The sequence below is a fragment of the Apium graveolens genome, chromosome 11, assembly GCF_009905375.1.
Source record: "Apium graveolens cultivar Ventura chromosome 11, ASM990537v1, whole genome shotgun sequence".
Taxonomy (NCBI): Eukaryota; Viridiplantae; Streptophyta; class Magnoliopsida; order Apiales; family Apiaceae; genus Apium; species Apium graveolens.
The window spans coordinates 201,245,473-201,252,590 of NC_133657.1; positions in this window are offsets into that span (position 1 = coordinate 201,245,473).

The following is a 7,118-nucleotide window of genomic DNA, read 5'->3' on the forward strand; positions in this document are numbered from 1 at the left end:
ATATTTCTGAAATTTTTATTGGCATATTGACTTATCGATATTTCTGAGATCTCTAATGAGAGTTTGACTTGTCGATATCTCCGATCTTCACATCTTCAATTTGTCTTGTCGATAACTCTGAATTCCTTATTGCAGAAATGACTTGTTGATATCTCTAATCTTCATATCTTCATTTGACTTGTCGATATCTCTAAGACTTCTCTATAAGCTAATTTTTGATTTGTGGATAAGTCATTCCAGAGTACTCTGACTTCTCTATAAGACTTAATTTGTGACTTGAAGATTTTTTGACTTATAATATTTTTCCCAAAACATATTTATTCAACTCCAACCTTCTTCACATTGTCTCTGAGGCATGCTCTTCATGATCTTGCATAGTTTATTCTTAGGTTTGAGACTGTTTACAAAAAAATACTCCAATCTAATCTATTTACACTTTTACAAAGTTAAGTGATACAATACAAAATGCAAACTTAGATTATCATACAACTTACTTAGAGCTGTCAATTTGACTTAGTCTTGTTATAGTACATGTATGTCTTGCACAACATACTGAACCCGATTATTTTGGATTTGAATTCGGGTTCGGTTTTGATATTTAAACCCAAAACCATTTCCGGGCCGGATTTGGGTTTAAGGCATACTGTTTCGAACCCGACCCGAAACCCATTCCGTTCCGACCCGAACCTGATCCGAAACCCGTGTTAATATATAACTAGTAATATAATATAATATATTACTAATATTAGTACTAAAAATTATACGTTTTACAAATTATTGCATTAAAATCGTTTAAACATGTTTTCAGCAGTATGTTCAATACAAGTATACTAAAGGTCAAGATTGTTGCATTATTTCACCAACAATTCTATTCATAGAAGTAGGATCCACTGTATTCTCTGCACCCTCTTATTCGACCCCAAAAATTTTAATATCGGCAGACTTATGAGCGCTTTGCTCAAATTAGATCTTACTAATCTTTCACTAGAGTTTGTGCAAATTAAAGTGGAATTTGGTAGAGATCTACAAGCACGAACCCGAACCGAACCCGAACAAAAACCGATGGATTCGGGTTCAGTTTTAGTGGTTCGGATTTTTCTGGGTTCAGGTTTGGGTTCGGGTTTGACAAAAAAATCGGGTTCGGGTTTGGTTTTTGCTAAACCTACTTCGACCGACCCAATTTCCATCCTTATCTCCAATGGAAAGAGTCTCTTTCTCTCATTATCGGGTCCCATTAGCATGATAAGTAGGCAAAAACTGGGTTTGCGGTGCAAGTGGCTTATTTTCTCTAATGCATAGTTTACATAATTAACTAACTGACACTACTTTTTGCATTATACATATATTACTTTAACAAATTTACTCAATCAAATATAACACATAAACTTAAAATATATTATGCAGGACACAATGTGAAGAGTTGGGCTTGGCCCAGAAAGCTAGGCTCTGGACAATTCCATTTGCTCCGACGCTGAAAAAAATTAGTTGAAACCCTTTCACGTTCTTCAACACATGACTTGGGCTCGCGCATTGAAAATGGTCTTAGACCATTTTCAATGAAAAAACCCGGTTCCTAGTTAATTGGGTCCCCTTAGCAAGACAAATCAGCAAAACCTGGATTTGGGAAGCTATTTGATAAAATCTTCCAATACAAAATCTGCTAACCTCCAGCATATGGCCCCACTTGTGATGCAATACAGAGCAGGTAAAACAAAAGGGATGAATTAAATATTAATATATAGATACCATTTGCAAGTCGGGCTCGGCCCGGCTTGATGACCCTGGACAAGATTTACTCTCTGCTCCAACGCTATACTTTGAAACCAGATCAGTTTCACGGTGTCCAACACAGGAGTCGGGTTTGCATTGGAGATGGTCGTAGAGACTCTTAATTTGTGCCTTTGTGACACATGATCATGGTTGTAGAAATCGAAAATCGGACTAAATCGGTCTAACTACAGATTTATGATTTATTGGAAATCAGAGATTTATCGGAATATTAAATCGGAATAAAATCGGACATATTTTAAAATTATTTTTAAAAATATATATCTTAAGTAAATACTTGTACATGTAATTTGGCTTGGATATATGACCGTTGCCATTTCTAGCCAAATATTTATTGTGTGACTTTATGGTTTTCCGTGCCTTGTTTATTAAAAATAATAATTTATCAACTTTTCCATCTCTCTCTTCATTTTCTCCTCTACTAGCTTCTCTCTTCTTCTTCAATCGTCCGAATTCTTCTTTCTCATTCGCCGATCTTGGTTAACATGACGCCGGTCTTCGTTAACACAACATAGAGTTTTTTTTCTTCTTCTCTGGTTCGATTTCATCTCTGCATATCTCGAATCATGTGTTTGATTCGTCGGTTTTTGACCGGAAAGTCGCCGATTTGACCTTATATCTCACAAAACATTTTCTTTTCCGATTTGACTTTATAATATCGCTTGATTTGCTTACAACAATTTATCGGCCGATTTATCGACGAAATCGCCGATTTTTGTAACATTGCACATGATAGACAATCCATTATATAATATATTTCCCTATCAAAAGTGATACTATTTATTAGCAGGGTATCAATTGGTGTATTCTACTAACATTTTAGTGATAATCTAGTATCTTCTTTGATGCTCCAAGTGGAGTAATACTCTACTCACCGCTTTATTCGAGAAATAAATATTTATTAATAAAATTATAAAATAAAAATATTCTTATGAAAAAATGATGAATTTTATCGTAGTTAAATATCCCAATTTTTATAATATACTTTATTGGTAGTTGTACATCTCATATACACTTCGTTGATAATTGTGTATGTATACTGTACATTATATATATCGAATATTTCAGTTGGGTATATTAAAGGCTAAAATTGATCAAATTTTAGAATATAATTATAATGGTTAATTATTTTTATAAAAAATAGGTTAAAGTTATAGTTTACTTCCTCGTGGAGAAGTCCAATGATTTACATGCCTATTTTGATGTTTTTTTAAAATATGTATTTTAGATAAATTGACATTTTATTTAAATCATCTTTTTATTTAATTCAATACAAAATATTTTAATTGAACATTTTTAATAATTTTTACAAATAAACGCATTAACATACTCATCTTATTCCCCACCAGAGTAACTTTGTCTAGTGTGTGCCCATGCGCACATGCTAAGCAGTAAGTACTAAAATTTATAAAATTTGGAGTTTTTTTAATGGTGGATTTGTTGTAAATGCAGGAGGGTCCACCGTTATTAAGAAGTGTTGGTCAATCTAAATAAATTAAAATGATAGAATTTGTACTTAGTGCACGGAAAAACTGTTTAATATAGGGTTTTGGTCCACAACTCCGGGTGGTTGTAGTAACCACCTTCCGCATTGAGGCATTGCGGCAGTACCTACAACATTGTTTCATTGCACCCACCGCAATGAAATAATACTGTAAGTACTGCCGCATTGTTTCATTACACCTCCCGCCATGAAACAATGAAGCAGTGATTTAATTTCTTAAATAACAAAAAATCATATTCTAATGAATTAATTTATTTTCGATAATAACGGAGTTAAAAAGTATATAATTAATTTTAACAACCACTTATTCTATATTTTCTAATTTTATTACTACTTCCCATTTATATTATCAATTGTATAATGAGTTAAGAATTTAAAATTAAATTAGATATATAATCGGAAAAATAATTAAAATATTAGTTTTAATGAAAAACATAAAAAACCGCAGATGATAACTGAAATGTATGAATGGAGTATTACTGGAAGACGACACCTTTCGATCAATAAACAATAATACTTGTTTGTCTAAAACTTTTTTGACTGAATTCTAATCAAACTATTTTAATTTAATGTTAGGTCATACACACTGTAGAAGGAGGTTGAATACAGTGTCTAGTACAATCAAATCGAATTAAGAACACAAGTATGAAATACAGAATAATATTATTAATGAAACAGTATTACAATGGAACCGTTCTCTCTCAGTGATGAACAAATATCACGAGAGCTGCTAGGATTACAATGAATAATATTCTCGATTATGATAACACTTATAGTATAAACCCTATGTTGTGTTTATATAGACATACAGTTACAAGATAAACTTCTAATTGATATCGAACATAAGTCTGCATCCTAAAATATATCAACTAGTTATCTTTTCTTCCAAGTATTCTATTCTTCATAGAATTCTTCTCCATGCATATCTCTTCTTGTGTTTGCCTTAATCTTCTTTCCTTCAATCAGTCGTCTTCCTCATCTGAATGTCTTCTTAAGTCCTGATATTAATAACTGATAAATATCTTCTGATATCTTAAATTCTGATAACTTAAGTTCTGATATCTTAAGTTCTGACTTTAGTATAAGTATTGATTTCCAGTTAAGTCCTGATTTGTCCTGTTAGTTAAGATCTGAAAACTAAACACAAATCATTATTAGACATGACATCACAAATATATCTAACAATCTCCCCCAACTTGTAAATTAGCATAATATACAAGTTCAATAGATATTTGATGATGTTAAAAACATTAAGTACAAATGCATATGAGAATTTGACTAAGTAACTACAACTCACAGTCTTTATAGCTTTTACCATACTTAAAGTCTGATATTAGCTTTAACCTGTATAACCTTCAGAATTTAACAGTTACAGTTCTTGACTTGGCTTCAGTGTGTGATCTCTATAATGTCAGGAGTTGTTCTGAGATAATTCCTTAACAGACTTCTCTCAGCATATTCAAGTTCATTCTTCATCTTCCTTTTTGCATCTTTAAGTTCAACTGTATCTTCACCTGTTTGAAAGATAGCAACCCTGAGATCATTAATTTTTGCTTTCCTTATATCCTGATCTAGTCTGATGACATAGGCTTTATCAGACTCTAGATTGAATTCAAGTCCTTTAATACCAAGAAATGTAGTGATGATTTTGGTGGTATTAGGCTTCATCTCAACTATATCACCATTGTGAGCTCTGTACTTAGGATAGTATGGCCTATCAGACTTTACAGAGTAAAGTTTCTTCTGCCTTTTAATATCAGATTTTAAGTAACTGGCAGTACCATCTGTTGACCTGTTTTTAACTTGAAGTAGAAATAGCACATGTTGTAATTCTTCAAAATACTTCAAACGAATAACATTCTTTCTAATCTGGAATACCCTCACATCTGTCATGAAATATAACATGATATTTTCTTTGAATACAGAGTGGTAAACCATTTGTACAGACTCCAGTTGATTCAATCTTTCAGGAGTTGTTCCTACTCCTGGTTCACTCAAAGAAGTTGGATCAGAGGTAGTATTATTTACTCTCTTTTCTTTAGAACTACCCAATCCTGATTTGTCTCTAGCTTCCTTTTCTCTAATAACTCTTGCTTTAAAACCACTTGATGTAGTCTTCAAAAGTTGTGTAGATTGTTGAGCTTTAGTAAACCCATATAGTAGAATTTTTGAAGGTTTAACATGAGCAATATCAGAGGTTTCCTTTTCTTCATCTTCTGATTTCAAGCCAACTTGAGCTCTATCAGAGGTTGCTTGCTTCATTATAATATCAGAATTTACTAAGTCCTGATCTTAAACAACATGAGCTATGTCAGAGGTTATTTGAATATTCTTTTTCTTCAAAATTAAACTAGTATCTTCATCAGATTTTGCTTCCAGATCCATGATTGGCATATATACATCAGGCTTAGTCAGAGGTTGTGATTCTTGACTTTCACCCTGTATTAGAACATCAGGCTTAGTCAGAACTTTCTTATCAGAACTTATTCTTCTATCAGCATCTGAACTTGATTTCTGTGTAGAAGTTCCCGCTTTCCTGAATGAAGAGCCTTTGCCTTGACCATGACCTATACCCCTTTCAGAGTTTCCCTGGTCATCATTTCCATCATCCTTTTTCTTCAGTGCTAAATCAGATTTGCATTTGGACTTAATCACTTTCTTCCCCTTTTTGGCATCATCAGGTAATAAGAGAGAGAGAGAAGTAATTCCACTGAAGATTGGATTTCATTTAGTTGAACTTGTTGAGAAGCTTGATTCTTCAGTACTTCAGTAATCTGAGCTTGCTGTTTCTTCTGAGCTTTCTCAATATACCCAATGCGGTCAAAGGCTGGTTTGAAAAACCTGTTCTTTTCCAATTTGACATTCATGTCTTGCTGAATCAGAGCTTCTTGAATTTTGTTCACCTTGGCTTGAGTTATTGAGTGTTGACCTCGAAGGTGCCTTGTACTTAATGCAGTAACTCTGAGCTGTGCTTTGAAATCATCATTCATTAGCATCTCATCAGCTTTAGCCGGGTGCTCAGCAAGAATTTTTTCAGTAGGAACAAAATCAACTTTGTTCCACTCCTTGATCCATTCTTGTCCTCTTGGAGTTTCACTCCAAGGTACTGGTGCATCCCCTCTCACAAACTTTTTAATCAAATCAGCTTTATTAACTGCTGGTAGAGGTGCATGTCCTGAAGGACCAGTTGCATCAGCATTTTCATTTATAGCAGCTTCACCGGTATTTTCAATATTTGCAGCATCAGAACTTACAGAGCCTGCAGAATCAGCTTCCTTTGATAAAATGATAGTGTGTGAGGCTATAGAGGTTTCAAAATCATCCTCTAAGTTCTGATCAACATCCAAATTCTGATGCTCGCCAAATATCTAAACTTCATCATCTAGATTCAGAAGAGGTGTTGTTGGAATATCTGCATGGAGATTAACATCTAAAATTGGTATTGTTGGTGTAGTTTGTTGAGGAATGGTTGGAGCTTCTAAGTACAGAACCTTGGGCACAACTAAATTGTGAATGTCTATTTCAGCACTTGTACCTGGGTCTTCAGCATGTACTTGTTTAATGATAGGAGACACAGGAGGTGTAAGCACTCTGTCTTGAGCAGTGTCTTCAGCTTGAATTGGTGACAGTGGTGGTGTAGATTCAGTGGCTTCAGCAAATTCTGGTTATGTAGATGGAAGGGATTCAATCATAATTGGCTCCTTTGAGATCAGAGATTCCTGATCCCCTTCCTTAGCTGCTGCTTCCACATCCTCTGAATCTGACTCAACTGTGTCCCTGTTAGCTCTTTGTTTCTTCCATCTCCTCAAGGGTGGAGAGACTTTGG